The following is a 15,186-nucleotide window of genomic DNA, read 5'->3' as shown; positions in this document are numbered from 1 at the left end:
TGGGTTTCAGTATTGCAAAAACAACTCAAAGACACCATGTATATTCCTTAAGCGGGTAACCAGGACCCTGGCCAAGGTGGAACTATTGTTCTTATTTGTTTTTTTCTTCCTCCCTTGTCTCTGCATCATTTCCCTTCCCTGATTAGCAACTGTTTGAACTTCTCGTTGGAACCCCGGGAAGGTCTTGAAGGCTGAATGAAGCCCATTTCCTATTATCAAGAAAAAAAGGGGTACACAAAAAGACTTTTGTGGCCGGGAGCCCCATAGGGTCCTGCTGGATTTCAGGACCTTTACTACAGAGGGATGAATGATGTAGGAAAAAAACAGTGCTGGGACCTGTGTGGGGCTGCATCATGGGGAAAATTGATGTTATTACACATTCTCTGTGATCAGTTATGATGACTGGCACTGGGCGGGGAGGATGATGGAGTTTGAAGGAATCCAAAATATAACATCATTTCCCCTAACATTTGGAGTGCAGATGTATCTTGAGAGGCAGACAAGCAGTTGAATTTGGGGAGCCAGAAACATGAGACTTTGAATAAGTAGTTTTAGGCCTTAGGTGAAATAAATATGAGTCACATGATTTTTTTTTTTTTTTTTTGCTTTGGGGGTTTATAGGATTTTATTGTGACACATGGCTGGTTTTTACAGTTATGTGATTGTCTTTTGACCAGTGGGGTTGGACTGGCAGCTTAAGGCTTTAGATTTTAGTAAGCATAGTCCAGTGGGATTTTGATCTAGCAGTTAATGGCAACTTTATCCACAGGCAAGTAGCTGTTTATAAACAGGCAGGACAGCAAGTGCCAGCCTTACAAACAGGCCAGAGCTACACTGGCTTCAGTAAACACAAGGAGCTGAGGCAAGGTTTTTGATTAGAGAGAAAAGAAAATGTTTTTAGATGTCAGCTTTTAAGGTGAGGGAATGAAACAGTTTTTGTTGTTGTTTGCCTGCAAATCTATAAGACTTTCAAAAGCAAAAGAAGCTACATTTCATGTGTCCTAAAAACCATTTATGTGTGAGGTTCTCATTTTAAAATGATGTGCCCCATATAAATAAGGCTAGATCAGCCACACAGCTTCCGTTCCTGTTGTATTTTGAAAACTCAACAGGACTATAACCAAGTATAGACAGGGACATTATCAAATGATAATGTGGTCACCAAAAGGACAAACCCACTCTAAATGAATCTGAACCTAATAGCAGAGTTCACGCTCTCCCCACGGGCTGTGGGAGGGGCTGCTTTAGATGGATCTCAGCAGCGGGGAGGGGAGGGGAGGGGAGGGGAGGGCGCTCCCAAGTTTGCACAGGTGTGCTGCTCAGGGCTCCAGATTGCCACACCAGGTGCAGCGGCCCACGGCCGCCATCTTGAAGTGCCGGGGGCAGGGCTTTTGCACGAGGTCTGCAGAGCTGAACTGTTGGGTGCAGCCGTTTTGGGAGGAAGAACTCTGGGCTGAGGCCTCGGCCGCAGCACCCTGTGTGCAAGTGAAACTAGATGAAGCCCAAAGGAAAAACAAAAGGTTAGACTTTATTTTACTACTCAGACTCTATTGTTGTTTCCCAGGAATCGTTAGTGAGCTTTGCTGGTGATGTTAAGATTTTTAAATAAGAATTCAATTCCTTTCATAGGTATAGATTGTTTCATCATCTTTGGTTATCTAACCATGGTCATTTGGTCTTAAGAAAGTGCCTGTTCCTTTAAGCTGTAGAATTTGACACATGTTGTTCATTATTTTCCTTTCTTATCCTTTTAATATCTGGAGTGATACCCCTTGTGGTTCCTGGTTTTTGTAATTTGTATTTTCTCTCATTTTCTTGGTTTGGTTTGTTTAGTAAACCTTTGTTAAACTAAAGGTTTATTTTATAGATCTTTAAAAGAATTATTGTATCAGTTTCCTATTGCCACTGTAATAGATTACCACAAATATAGTAGTTTAAAACAACACAACTTTATTACCTTAGAGCTCTGGAAGTCAGAAATTAAAATTCGGCTTGGCTGAGCTGAGATCCAGGTGCTGGCGGGGCCCATTGAGTCTGGAGGTTCTGAGGGGAACGTCCATTCTGTTGCCTTTTTAAAGTTACTAGAGGCCGCCTCAGAAAAGGCAATGGCACCCCACTCCAGTACTCTTGCCTGGAAAATCCCATGGATGGAGGAGCCTGGTAGGCTGCAGTCCATGGGGTCGCTGGGAGTCAGACACGACTGAGTGACCTCACTTTCACTTTTCACTTTCATGCATTGGAGAAGGAAATGGCAACCCACTCCAATGTTCTTGCCTGGAGAATCCCAGGGACGGGGAAGCCTGGTGGGCTGCTGTCTCTGGGATTGCACAGAGTCAGACATGACTGAAGTGACTTAGCAGCAGCAGAGGCCACCTGCATTCTCACTGGCCCATCACCACTTCCTCCTCCTCTCAGCTTCTCGTTTCTGTTATCACATCTCTGACTCTGAACCTCCTATCCTCGCTCATAAGGACGTTTGTGATTCCACTGGGCCCATCAGGATAATCTCTCTGGTTCAAAATCTTTAAGTAATCACACCTGCGAAATTCCTTTTACCAGCAAAACTAACATGTTCCCAGTTCCAGAGATTGGTTAAAACATGGGCATCTTCAGGGGGCCGTCACTCAGTCTATTATAAATCAGCTCTAGATTTCATCACTCTTCTCGACTATATGTCCATTTCCTAGTTTATTGAATTTCAATATTTCTCTATTATTTCCTTCCTTCTTTTTGCTTTAGATTAACTTACTCTTTTCCTTGCTTCTTAAGGTATAAATTTAGATTTTTTGAGATATTTCTTTTTTATGTTAAAACATTTAATGCTATAAATTTTTCTTTAAACACTGCTTTAGGTACGTCTCAAATTTTGGTATGTTATGTTTTCAACTTCATTCAGCTCAAAAACATTAATGTTTTGGTGACATCTTCTTTGACCCATGTGTTATTTAAAAAATGTGTTCTTAATTTGGAATTTTCTAGGTGCATTCCTCTTGCTGATTTCTAATTAATTCTATGTGTGTGCTAATTTAATCCTCTTACATGAATTTGAGCCTTTTAAATTTATTGAGACTTTATGACTCAGAGTTTTGATGAATGTTATATGATTGGAAGCATTTGTTATGCTGTTTTAAAAAGAATATGTATTTTGCTGTTTTGTAGTGAAATATTCTATTAATATAAATTAGGTCAATCTGAGAATATTTAAGACTTCTACATCTTTACTAATTTTCTGTCAATCACTGGGACAGGTTTGTTTTAATCTTCAATTGTAATTATGGATTTCCCCCTTCTTTTAGTTCTATACATTTTTGCTTTGTGGATTTTGAACCTCTGTTATTAGGCTCACACCCATTTAGAATGGGTATGTTCTTTTGGTGAAGTGACCACATTATCATTATATAACGTCCCTTTCTGTCCCTGGTTATAGTCCTGTTGAGTTTTCAAAATACAACAGGATCAGAAGCTGTGTGCTTGGTCTAGCCCTGCCTATTTATATCGGGCATATCAATTTAAAGTGAGAATCTTATACGTAAGTGTTTTTAGGACCCAAGAAATATAGCTTCTTCAAAGTCTTGGATTGTAGATCTGCAGCCAAGCAACAACAAAAATTGTTTCATCCCCTTGTGCTTAAAAGCTGTGACACTGGGCTGAAAATGCATCTCTGATAGTGGATACTAAGTGACTGGGTGGACTCCTCTTTGATTTCAGCAGCACTCCAAGACAAGTGGAAATTAAGATGTTTTCTGTATATTAGATTGTACATAAAATAAGACCTAGTGCCTAAATGGCCACCATTGTGATTTTTAAAACTTTGTTAGCAAGGAGCCACGTCTCAAGCTGCACTGTCTAATTGCTGGACCAATATTCGTAAATGGCCTTCCCATCCACTCCCTTTAACTTGGTGAAATGGTGCCATAAATGGCATGTTCCTCCAACAAAGACACAGAATGACCAGCATCCCGGCAAAACTGCAGTCAAGGTTCTGTCCCATTTCTATTTGCCCTCTCTCAGATATCACTGAATCTCTGCTGTGGTCTTTGGCAATAATGATTAAAGGGTCAGGGAATAGAATTTTGTCTGGGGTATCTGCTAATTCTATGGGTTGAACTGTTTTCTAAAATAAGTGGGTGTGAGATGGGTACTTTTGGTAATCCTTAGTGTTCTCTTTGTTCTCTGCAAAAGTGAGGCACGTATGAGTACCACTGACCTTTTAAGTTCCTAAGAGAACTGCACCTGTTTCAGTGGAAGAGAATTCAACTGCAACTGCAGCCCTTCTAAAGAGGGATCGTCTTCTAGATGAAGTCGGAAGAACAAGAAATACACAGGATAGACTTTGGGACTTTAATTTTTGGGGGCTTTTAACACAAAGGAAAGGTAGTTTGATTTTAGACTTCAATATTCAGAAGATTTAATGTTGGCACTGTAATTTTACCCTGGGAAATTTGTGATAAGAGAAGGTTTATACTCAAACTTGGAATACTTTTATTATAGGCATTTTGTTGGACTATCTTAATGTTGTCATTTCATTTCATGGAAGAAGCTCTAGTGAGCTCTTTTGGATAACGTGGCTGGACTTAATTTGGAATGGAAAATAGAATAAAGAGTGCTTGCAGTTAGTATGGCTTTTGAGTTTTAAAATTTATGTTATGACCCACTCCGTAGATTTCCAGGGACATAAATCATCACTGTGCATTAACTGCCGTGAAAGAACAACAGTCAATATTGAGAGAGGAACCTCATGAGCCGAGGGCTCCACTATTCTAATAGACTGCTGATTTTCTTCCCTGGATGGAGTGCCACATCTCTGCTAGACCATACAATCGAGGCTTAAACCCAATGGGTTAAGAAGGGGGAAAAAAGGCTGAGGAAAGAAAGGAGGAAACACTCCTTTTTCTTGATTCCCCTGCTTGTTCAAGGTTGAGAACCGTTGCATTAGAGCGATGATTCATTACCTGGAAATTGTTGGAAATGCAGAGTCTCAGGCCCCACACAGCCCCTTGGAATCAGAAACTCTTAAGTGGACCCAGGAATCTGTGTTTAGAATAAGCCCTCCAGATGATTCTGATATCATGTCCTACTTGTGGGCCACAGCTGTGGAGTAACTCTGCTGGTCTCTTGCTATCTTCTTGCCTATTCCTAGTGAGTGGGGGGAAGATGGGGTGACCTAGCAGATTAATATACATGAGAGAAGAAAATGGGCATGTGAGGCACTTTTGGCACCCTTTTCTTTAGACTGTTCTGCTTCTCTTTCCTTGGAAATGGTTGCCTATGGAGAACATGTTGTGTTGGCCTATCCCCACTCTGTGGGAGGCTTTAAGGGAAGGCACTACTTGCATTCAGAGAGGCTTGAAGCCTGGGAAGTTTAATTTAGGCAACAGTAATAAGTCCATTTGCCTTTCATGCCAAGCCAAGTGCCCAAGAACTGTTATCAGTAACATCATTTCCCTCCGTCTGACTCTTGTGTGTCTTTATCTCTCAGTTGGTTCTGAATGTGGGCAGGGAAGAGGGATGATATTTATTAGGCACCCTCAATTAAAGGGCTTCCCTGGAATCTCAGTTGATAAAGAATCTGCCTGCAATGCAGGAGACCCTGGTTTGATTCCTGGGTCGGGAAGATCCCCTGGAGACAGGAAAGGCTACCCACTCCAGTATTCTTGTGTTTCCCTTGTAGCTCAGCTGGTAAAGAATCCACCTGCTATGGAGGAGACCTGGCTTTGATCCCTGGGTTGCGAAGATTCCCCTGGAGAAGGGAAAGGCTACCCACTCCAGTATTCTGGCCTGGAGAATTCCATGGACTGTATAGTCCATGGGGTCACAAAGAGTCAGACAAGACTGAGTGACTTTTCTTCTTTCTCCCAATTATGACCTATGGGAGGTTGTGACACATCTGTCCTCCTTGAGTTAGGCTCATTGAGATGTTTTAAACCCTATTAAGTGCCCTGCTCTGTGAAGGTTCCCCCGGTGTGTGGATAAGGAACAGGACACAAACAGGAATGACGTAGCATGTTGTGTCAGGGCTTCCCTGGTGGCTCAGATGGTAAAGCATCCTCCTGCAACGCGGGAAACCTGGCTTTCATCTCTGGATTTTCGACCTCTGGGAGAGGGCATGGCAACCCACTCCAGTATTCTTGCCTGGAGAATTCCATGGACAGAGGAGCCTGGTGGGCTACAGTCCGTGGGGTCACAGAGAGTCAGACGCGACTGAGCGACTAAAGCACAAGCTGTGGCCAAGCATTCCCAAACAGTCCACTGGCATGCATTCATTTGTTGAAACAGAGTCAAGAAAAATATTATTCACATTATAGGCTGGAGGCTCTCCATTAGAAATTAGTCAAGAACAAGAAGTGACAAAGACTCAGTTCATTATGTTGTCTGTTAAACACAGATGTGTATTCAGAAGTAGGGGCTCATGTTCCCTTTCGGATTCCCTGTGGAATATATATTGAATACACTACTATCCATTCATGATGACAGATAATCAAGGGTGAGCCACACTTAGATCTAAAATGGAAAGATTTTCAAAATTGGATGAGAGCAAGCGGCTGGAAAACTTCTTCAATCTTATTTCATGTTTTATGATGGTAAACATGTAAATTTCCCCTCCTATGATAGTATTTTGTGATTGATTATGCAATTACTTTTCTTTTTATAGCCTCTGGGTATCTAAGATTAAGTTATTTACATGTCAATAAACTCTATATATTTTCATTATTTTGACAAATCTGTGCTACTTCCTAAGGTGAATTATTGAAATTCAGAGGTGGACACAGCCTCAGGGAAGAAGATAAAATATCAAGGTAGTTAAGTGCAGTTAATCTTTTCTCAGAGGGTTAGTCCCCTAACTTTTTTGCTAAAGTAAAATTTGGTCAGAATCAGGTTTTACAGGGAATTAGCTGGTGGTCCAGGGGTTAGGACTCTGTGCTTTCACTGCCCCAGCCTCGGCTCAATCTCTGGTTAGGGAAATAAGATCTCAGAAGCTGGGTGGGGTGGCAAAAAAAAAAAAAAAAAAAATCATTATTGTTATTAATATGCAGAACCTAGAAATAGAAATAATCTTGCATAATTGCCCATTGGGATTCTGTGTGAATAGACTCAGCACCGAGGCCCACCTTCAGAATGGATTAAATTAAATAAGTTGAAAAGCAATGGCAAGACCATCAAGGGTTGACACCTAGAGAGGAAATCAGATCAGAAATTTATGACAGTTTGTCCTTGACTAGTAAACGTTATGCTGATTGTGCTCTAAAACTTCATTTTTCTCAGTTGTTTAGAACTTAAAAAGGGTGAAATTTATCTACAGAGATCAGGGCCCTGTCTAGTCCACACTTAATCCATAATTTGCACATTTATAATGAAATATCATATATTTGCAATAAAAGCAGGGTTATTATTGTAACAGTAGTAACTTAGCCCCCTCCCAAAAGAAATAATGAATATAAAATAGCTGTTGCTTATTTTGGGTGTTTTATAGGATAAAGGGATAGAAGAATATCTCTGATAGAATTCTGAACAGGATTTCTGTGCATTTTCAACTGTTCTAGAATTTGATAACACTGATACTTTCGGGGTAGTTTTCTTTAACCTAAAGTTTCTAGGGAACTTGAAGTAATCGCTTTTCTTTTTTGAAGACAAAGTGCCTCTTAAAAGGGGAGAAAATGTTTCTCTAGGGTAACCATGCTAGAGTTGAAAGAGAGGGCAGAAGAGAGGGATTGAGTTAAAGTGTATCTGTGTTGATGTGATAAATAGAGCCTCTTAGATAGAGTTAACTGGGTCTGCAAGCAGGAAAGTCTAAAGAAAAGTGAGAAGGGTAGCATGGGCAGTCACCTGGAGTCTATTATAAAAGAAAGGAAAGAACATGCAGTTAAATGAGATCGATAGGTGATTAAATTGGCCCTGGATAGTGTCCATCTAGAACTGCACCACTTCCTGATTTGGGGGACAACTCAAGTAGTCTCCTGGTGGCTGGCCCATTTGTGCATATGGGAGCTCATATGGTGGATGTTCGTAACTAGGAGGATGCAAGCAAATTGATTTGCATATCAACTAGACCAGCCAAGTTTTGGGCATGACTGTTCTTTGTACCCTTGGTTATTATTCAGAGGTGAATCAAAAGCTTCTGGATCTTTAGGTGCCTTAGAGCCTCCACCGAATTCTTGGTCTATATCAATTTCCCTCTCTCTGTATGTGCTCAGCCAGCATCTCATTGGCGGGGCAGTTAAAGCATCAAGGGGAAGAATTCCTGCCTTCAAACACACTGCTCATGAATTTTCAAGTGTGCCTGTTGGCCGCTGATAGTGGCAGCTTCCTTAGACTTCCTACAGGATAATGTTCTTGGACACGGTTGCTGGAGAGGCAGCAAATGAACTGAACTTCTTGTCCAGCACGTCAGATCAAAAGCAAACGGGCAGGGCTATGCCAAGTTGAATTCACAAAATTGGTCCCAAGGAAATGAATGCAAATAGAAACCTGGCTGCTTTCTGTGAGGAAGGACAGTCCCTATCGGTTCTGTGATGACACCTGCTGCAGAGCAGGTTGTTCTGCAGCTGAAAACCCATCTGAGAAAAGGCAGACACTTAGGACTCAGTGCTTAGGCAGGTGTTCTCAGTGATAGGAAACTGTCGGTCATAGCAAAGTGTCAGAGAGGACCTCAGCTGACAGATCAGAAGCACTTAAGCATTCACTGCTGCTGCTGCTAAGTCGCCTCAGTCGTGTCCTACTCTGTGTGACCCCATAGACGGCAGCCCACCAGGCTCCTCTGTCCCTGGGACTCTCCAGGCAAGAATACTGGAGTGGGTTGCCATTTCCTTCTTCAACACACACATGCATGCTAAGTTGCTTCAGTTGTGTCCAACTCTATGCAACCCTATGGACAGCAGCCCACCAGGCTCCTCTGTCCACAGGATTCTCTAGGCAAGAATACCGGAGTGCGTTGCCATTTCCTTCTCCAAGCATTCACTGCTGAAGTGCAAAGAGATAAGTATGAAGTGGATGTATTTTTTTAGGGATTCATAATTAGCACTCAAATTCCTTTTGTAAATAGAACATGGCATTCCTCTATGCAATGCTTTAAATTGCCTTTTGATAACCAAGACTTATAGAGTGGGTTAATTCTGAGTCACTTTTGCAAATGAGTTTCCTGAGACTTTCAGAGGAAAGCCTTGAATCCAGCTGAAAGAGGGACAATCGTATTTAGATGGAAAATCTGATCTTCCTGTCTGATAGCATCTGGCATTTCTTATTTGCAAATTAAACTTTACAAAAATCTCCTGGAGAAACTCAGTGATAAGCTTTTATTCCTTTCCTGTGAATATCAGCAGAGGTAAAAGGCTTTATCCCAAAAGTAACACAGATATCTGTCCTGATTAATGTGGCTTCCCAGATGGCACTAGTGGTAAAGAATCCTCCTGCCAATGCAGGAGACACAAGAGTTGAGGATTCCATGCCTGGATGGGGAAGAGCCCCTGGAGGAGGAAATGGCAATCCACTCCAGTATCCTTGCCTGGAAAAATCCCATGGACAGAGGAGTCTGGGGGGCTACTGTCCATGGGCCTGATGTACCTTATGTACTCACAAAGCGCCAAACAAGTTCAGAAACAAACATACAGAGTGCCTTTTGCTGCATCCTGATTCTAGTCTGCTCTCCTGAAGTCAGGGCTCTGGGACGCCACTGAGCCACATTTTTACAAAGGTAAAATTGTGAGCTGTGCCTTGGCATTTGGGGTTACCAATTATTCTTTTTCTTCTCTTCTGCCTTTTGTATTATCATTCTGCCTTTCTTTCTCCTTAGGAAGCAGGCTTCCAAATCATTCCAGTGATGACTGCTAATTGATGGGACCTGTCCATTTGAGGATTATTTTGTCGTCTTTTCATAAAGTTCCCTAAGGTCCTAAGTCATAGGCCCGGGGTAATTTTCCCACTGTCTTTTATCCCCTCTGAACATCTCTGACATCTAGTTTTGTACAAAAACTAGCTCACAAAATTGGCACAATCACTTTGTAACGCTGTTTGGAAGTATCTGCAAAAGTTGATCGTATGTGCATCCCTTGACCTGGCAGTTCTACCACTTGGCTTGTACTCAACAAAAATGGGTACGGCGGTGATGGTGGTTTAGTTGCTTAGTCGTGTCTAACTCTTGTGATCCCATGGTCTGTAGCCTGCCAGGCTCCTCTGTCCATGGGATTTCCCAGGCAAGAATACTCGAGTGGGTAGCCATTTCTTTCTCCAGGGAATCTTCACATCCATGAATGGAACCCATGTCTCCTGTGTGTCTCCTGCATTGCAGGTAGATTTTTTTTTTAACCTCAGTGCCACCAGAGAAGCCCCCCAAAATGGGTATATGTGCACACAAAAGAAATATACATGAGTGCTCACAACAGCACTATTCAGAATGGCAAGAAGCTGGCATCAACAAGTTTACCATCATGTTATTGATGAAAAATTGTGCTACATTTATAAATAAAATATAAATATGAGAATGAACAAGCTGCAACTAGCAACATGAATTACCATCACAGAAATGATGTTGACCAAAAAATGTCGGACACAAGAGTATAGTGTGTGTATCTAAAAAATGGCGAGACGGTTTCGTGGTGTTAGAATGGTAGGCATGGGGGTCAGAGAATGACAGGAAGGAGACACCATTGGGGCTTCTGGGGCACCAAGAAAGTATCTTTCTGGATCTAAGTGCTGGATGTACAGTTGTGTTCACCTTGTGTACTTTTCCATTTGTATGTGATATTACAAGTATATATGTGTATATATATACATTTTACTTTTTAAAAATAAAAACTGAAAATCAATTTGAGATACAGTCATCTGTTTCCAAAAAGAGAACCATTTCTGTACAAAACTTAGGCAAACAGCAAGCTCAGTTCCACCACTGAAGAGCTTACCTTTAGCTGTTATCTTTGGAGTCCTAATCATTAGAGTCAGTGTTAAGGCTTTGCACCTAGCTAAAAGCGTTTCTAGGATTGGTAAGCATAATGCCTACAAAGATTCAAATATCTGAGAGCCTATTGAGTACCAGGCATTGGGTCAGGGGTTAGAACAACAGGTAAGACCTAGATCTGCTGGAGAAAATTCCTTGTCTATTCCATTTCTAGATGCCCCTACTCTCCTGTTTCGCTCTCCCCAGGCCTTGTTCCACACATTTTGCTGAGCCTACCATGTTCCTCCTACTTCCTCTCTTTTCTTCTGTGAATACATCAACTTTATACTCATGGAGCCGTACAGCACTGGGGCAAGAAACCAGCTGAGGATTGGATTCTGGATAGCTCTAGAATTTACCTCTCTCCTCTCCAACATGCCCAGATCTCAACCACCGCAATGCCTGTTCAGCTACTTATTGCCAAAAACTGATACCTTGAAAACTCAGCTCTGATATTTACAATTCTGGATGGTGTATTAATCTTTCAGGCCACTATATGACCAGTTAACACACCAAGGAAATTTGAAGAATTATGATCAAGAGGGAGAAGACAGCATCCTCCAGAAGTGATTACTAATAAAGTAAAAATTTCTCAGAAATATGCTTATTGTTTATATATGGAGTTATTCTAATCCAATTGTTCCAAACCTGGATCTCTAGGTAGGAACCAGGTCTTTAAATTATCTGTAGTATGTTAAAAAAAAAAAAAGCCTCACAGAAATTGAATTCTCACCCACAATAAGCTTTACAGGCTAGGTAAAAGGTAAAATTTTAGGTTTGATTAGAAATAATCTTTTTATAGTAAACTTAGTTATTGCATGTTGATCACATGTTGGCAGTTTTCAGTGACTATGATAAATGCAGACTGTAAAGGAGTTAATAGTTGCTTAATATACGAAGTTTTCTTGAAAGATCAGTGTCAAAATGTGAGTTTCCTGAAGTTAATAAAATCACAAAATGACTGAGATTCTGGTTTGGGAACTCTTGATGAAAGTAAAAGAGAGTGAAAAAGTTGGCTTAAAGCTCAATATTCAGAAAACTAAGATCATGGCATCTGGCCCCATCACTTCATGGGAAATAGATGGGGAAACAGTGGAAACAGTGTCAGACTTTATTTTTGGGGGCTCCAAAATCACTGCAGATGGTGACTGCAGCCATGAAATTAAAAGACGCTTACTCCTTGGAAGGAAAGTTATGACCAACCAGGATAGCATATTCAAAAGCAGAGACATTACTTTGCCAACAAAGGTCCATCTAGTCAAGGCTATGGTTTTTCCAGTGGTCATGTATGGATGTGAGAGTTGGACTGTGAAGAAAGCTGAGCACTGAAGAATTGATGTTTTTGAACTGTGGTGTTGGAGAAGACTCTTGAGAGTCCCTTGGACTGCAAGGAGATCCAACCAGTCCATTCTAAAGGAGATCAGTCCTGGGTGTTCATTGGAGGGAATGATGCTGAAGCTGAAACGCCAGTACTTTGGCCACCTCATGCGAAGAGTTGACTCATTGGAAAAGACCCTGATGCTGGGAAGGATTGAGGGCAGGAGGAGAAGGGGATGACAGAGGATGAGATGGCTGGATGGTATCACCGACTCGATGGACATGAGTTTGAGTAAGCTCCGGGAGTTGGTGATGGACAGGGAGGCCTGGCATGCTGCTATTCATGGGGTAGCGAAGAGTCGGACATGACTGAGCGACTGAACTGAACTGAACTGAACTGAATTGATGGAGTTGAAATGTCATGCCCTACACTATAGGGCCAGCAGAGGGCGCCAGAATTAAGTGATTCCTTAGAGCCATTGTTTCAGGAGCACCAGGTAACTAAGGAGAGGGGATTGGAACAGAGGGAAAGGCGCCTGCAGGGTGGAGAGTGGCCACGCTGGGATGGCAAGTCCATTTCATGTAAGAGTTTTTAAGGAGTAGGAGATGTAACAAGCAACAAGAAAGGAACAGCTTTTTCATGGTGGCATTGTTTTTCTTACGGTGTATAATGCCTCGCAGTTGTTCAGAGACAGACCATCTCTACTGTTCGTCCATTTAGGGCGTAGCCCCACGGATAAGCCCACGTCTGACCTCCTGAGGTGGCCCTGTCTTCTAGAGGAGCAGGTCTGAACATGTTAAAACAGTGGAGTTGTCTTGGCATTTCTGAGCTTGGCTCTTCCTCTTCCTCTCTTTACTCTTCCTCCGGGGATGACCTTGGCAAAATTATTCCAGGCATTAATAAATAGGAGAGGGAGGTTCTTTTTGGTCAGGGGTTTTAAATCTCCCACCGCTTCCCGCCCCAAATGTGTAAACCAGGTGCAGTTTGGCCCGCCATCCTGAAGGAGGCACTGTGGCAGGGAAAGCACTCAGTCAGGACGGTCTGGACGCCATCATTTCATTTCCTCTGCAGGACTGATTATCTCTTTCTGGAGAAACTAAGCCTGGGTCATCTTGTCTCATTGCTTTTTATAACTGCACATTCCACTGATTACAGATTCACAGCGAGTTTCATTAAGGCACTTAACCTACTTAATTACGAGATTTCTCCTACTCATCATTTCCCCACATTTTAAACGTTCGTAGGGTTCTCAAATTTGTTTACTCAAGCTGGATACTTGACTTCTAAACTAATTTTATGTATTTGAACTTTTTAAAGTGTGGTTTTCTTCTCTCCTTCTCTTTTGTATAAGTGCCACACGATTGGAAATGTAACCCTGTGTTCTGAGTCCATGTAAGAGAACTAGAGTGGGCAACCCCTTCTATGGCATCGCCCTCACAGCTCGGTCATCTTCCTCACGTTTGAATACTTCCCAAGATGGGGGCATGGCAGGTGCTGTCACTCACAGAGCAGGATTTCGGGTCATCTGATATTAAATAGAACTCTGCTTTGAATTGTCTAACAGTAGATGCCACTTCTGATCTTCTTCCTCTCAATTGTACTTCAGATCTTTGAAAAGTAAGATGAATGTGTTAGTCACTCAGTCCTGTCTGACTGCAACCCCATGGACTGTAGCCTGCCAGGCCCCTCTGTCCATGGGATTCTCCAGGTAAGAATACTGGAGAGGGTAGCCATTCCATTCTCTAGGGGATCTTCCTGACCCAAGGATCAGACCCAGGGGCCCCGCATTTCAGGCAGATTCTTTACTGTCTGAGCCAGCAGGGAAGCGCTATCCAGTTTTCCCTTTAGTTTTCTCTTTCCTGAAGACTGAACTTGTCTAAGATCTTTAACAATGTCTCAGGCGGTATGGGCTGCTTTTCTCTCCTTTGTCATCATGATCAAAAGTTTTCTGTTTGTGACTAGCTCTTCAACTCTGTCTGTATCCTTGTACCAGACAAGGAGATGGCTAGATTTTTGAGGATTCAAGGAGCTTAGTCTGGTAGAGAGGTGAGTCATGGGGCTGATCGTGGGGCTGTGTGATTTGTAGCAGAGAGAAAGCCAAAAGTCAGCGACCTTATGCAAAGCTGGGATCCAAGGCCAAACTGATAATTCAAGCACAGTGTTTGAATCTAATGTAACTGGACCAAGAAGCAGAAACCAGCTAAGAGGTGGCTTCTGAGCAGAGTGCAGAAGGTCCCTGATAGCCCCTGTTGTGTCACCCTAGGGTGGGGAAAGGTCTCTATGTGCTTAAGTTGTTTCTATTACTGTATCCTTATGGGTTTGACCATCTCTCTTAGCTCTAAATGCATCTTCTAAAGACACAACCAATGGTTGCTGATGATTTCTTTTTTTTTTTAAATTTTATTTTATTTTTAAAACTTTACATAATTGTATTAGTTTTGCCAAATATCAAAATGAATGACAGACACCTGGTGATAAAGGTTTGCTTTTTATGGTTAGAATTTTTTTTTTTTTTTTTAGCTCAGTGAAGATTTTGTGGCTTTTCTCTATTACACAGAGGGGTGTGCATGGTGGTCTTACTGATACCACCTATGACATGAAATGTGTTTTACTACTACATTAATTCTTCAATTCTCTGACACCAAGTTTCAATCCAAAAATTCAATACAGTTTTGACACTACCCAGATTTAGCAAAGACCCCACACGTTAAGGGCTCAGTCCCACAGGAATGCCCTTGCTTCACACATCAGCTGCTTGTGGGGTGCCAAACGCTTGCATTTCTGTCTCACTGAATACAAATTTGGGGGTTCCCATGACCCACCACCAAGATCAATAATTTGCTAGAAGGACTCATAGAACTCAGGAAAATAATTTACTTAATATTTACCAGTTTATTATAAAGGACACAACTCCAAGAATAGTCAAATGGAACAGATGCCT

The 15,186-nt window shown here is 41.9% G+C and overlaps 2 long non-coding RNA genes across 2 annotated transcripts in view; one reads left to right on the top strand and one right to left on the bottom strand.

The window, feature by feature from the left end:
* Positions 1–266: 266 nt before the first annotated feature.
* LOC123330843 lies at positions 267–2,219 on the bottom strand. Its single transcript, XR_006547058.2, has 2 exons — positions 1,958–2,219; positions 267–1,491 (listed from the first exon to the last, which is right to left on the bottom strand). It is a non-coding gene; the product is annotated as an uncharacterized LOC123330843 (long non-coding RNA).
* LOC112580883 overlaps positions 1,388–15,186 on the top strand; it is a 95,999-nt gene continuing 82,200 nt past the window's right edge. The window contains exon 1 of the long non-coding RNA XR_006547057.1: positions 1,388–1,520. This is a non-coding gene — a long non-coding RNA (uncharacterized LOC112580883). The remainder of the gene's footprint in view (positions 1,521–15,186) is intronic.

This window comes from Bubalus bubalis, chromosome 20 (genome assembly GCF_019923935.1).
Source record: "Bubalus bubalis isolate 160015118507 breed Murrah chromosome 20, NDDB_SH_1, whole genome shotgun sequence".
In the NCBI taxonomy this organism is placed as follows: domain Eukaryota; kingdom Metazoa; phylum Chordata; class Mammalia; order Artiodactyla; family Bovidae; genus Bubalus; species Bubalus bubalis.
This window is presented reverse-complemented; position numbering and strand designations above follow the sequence as displayed.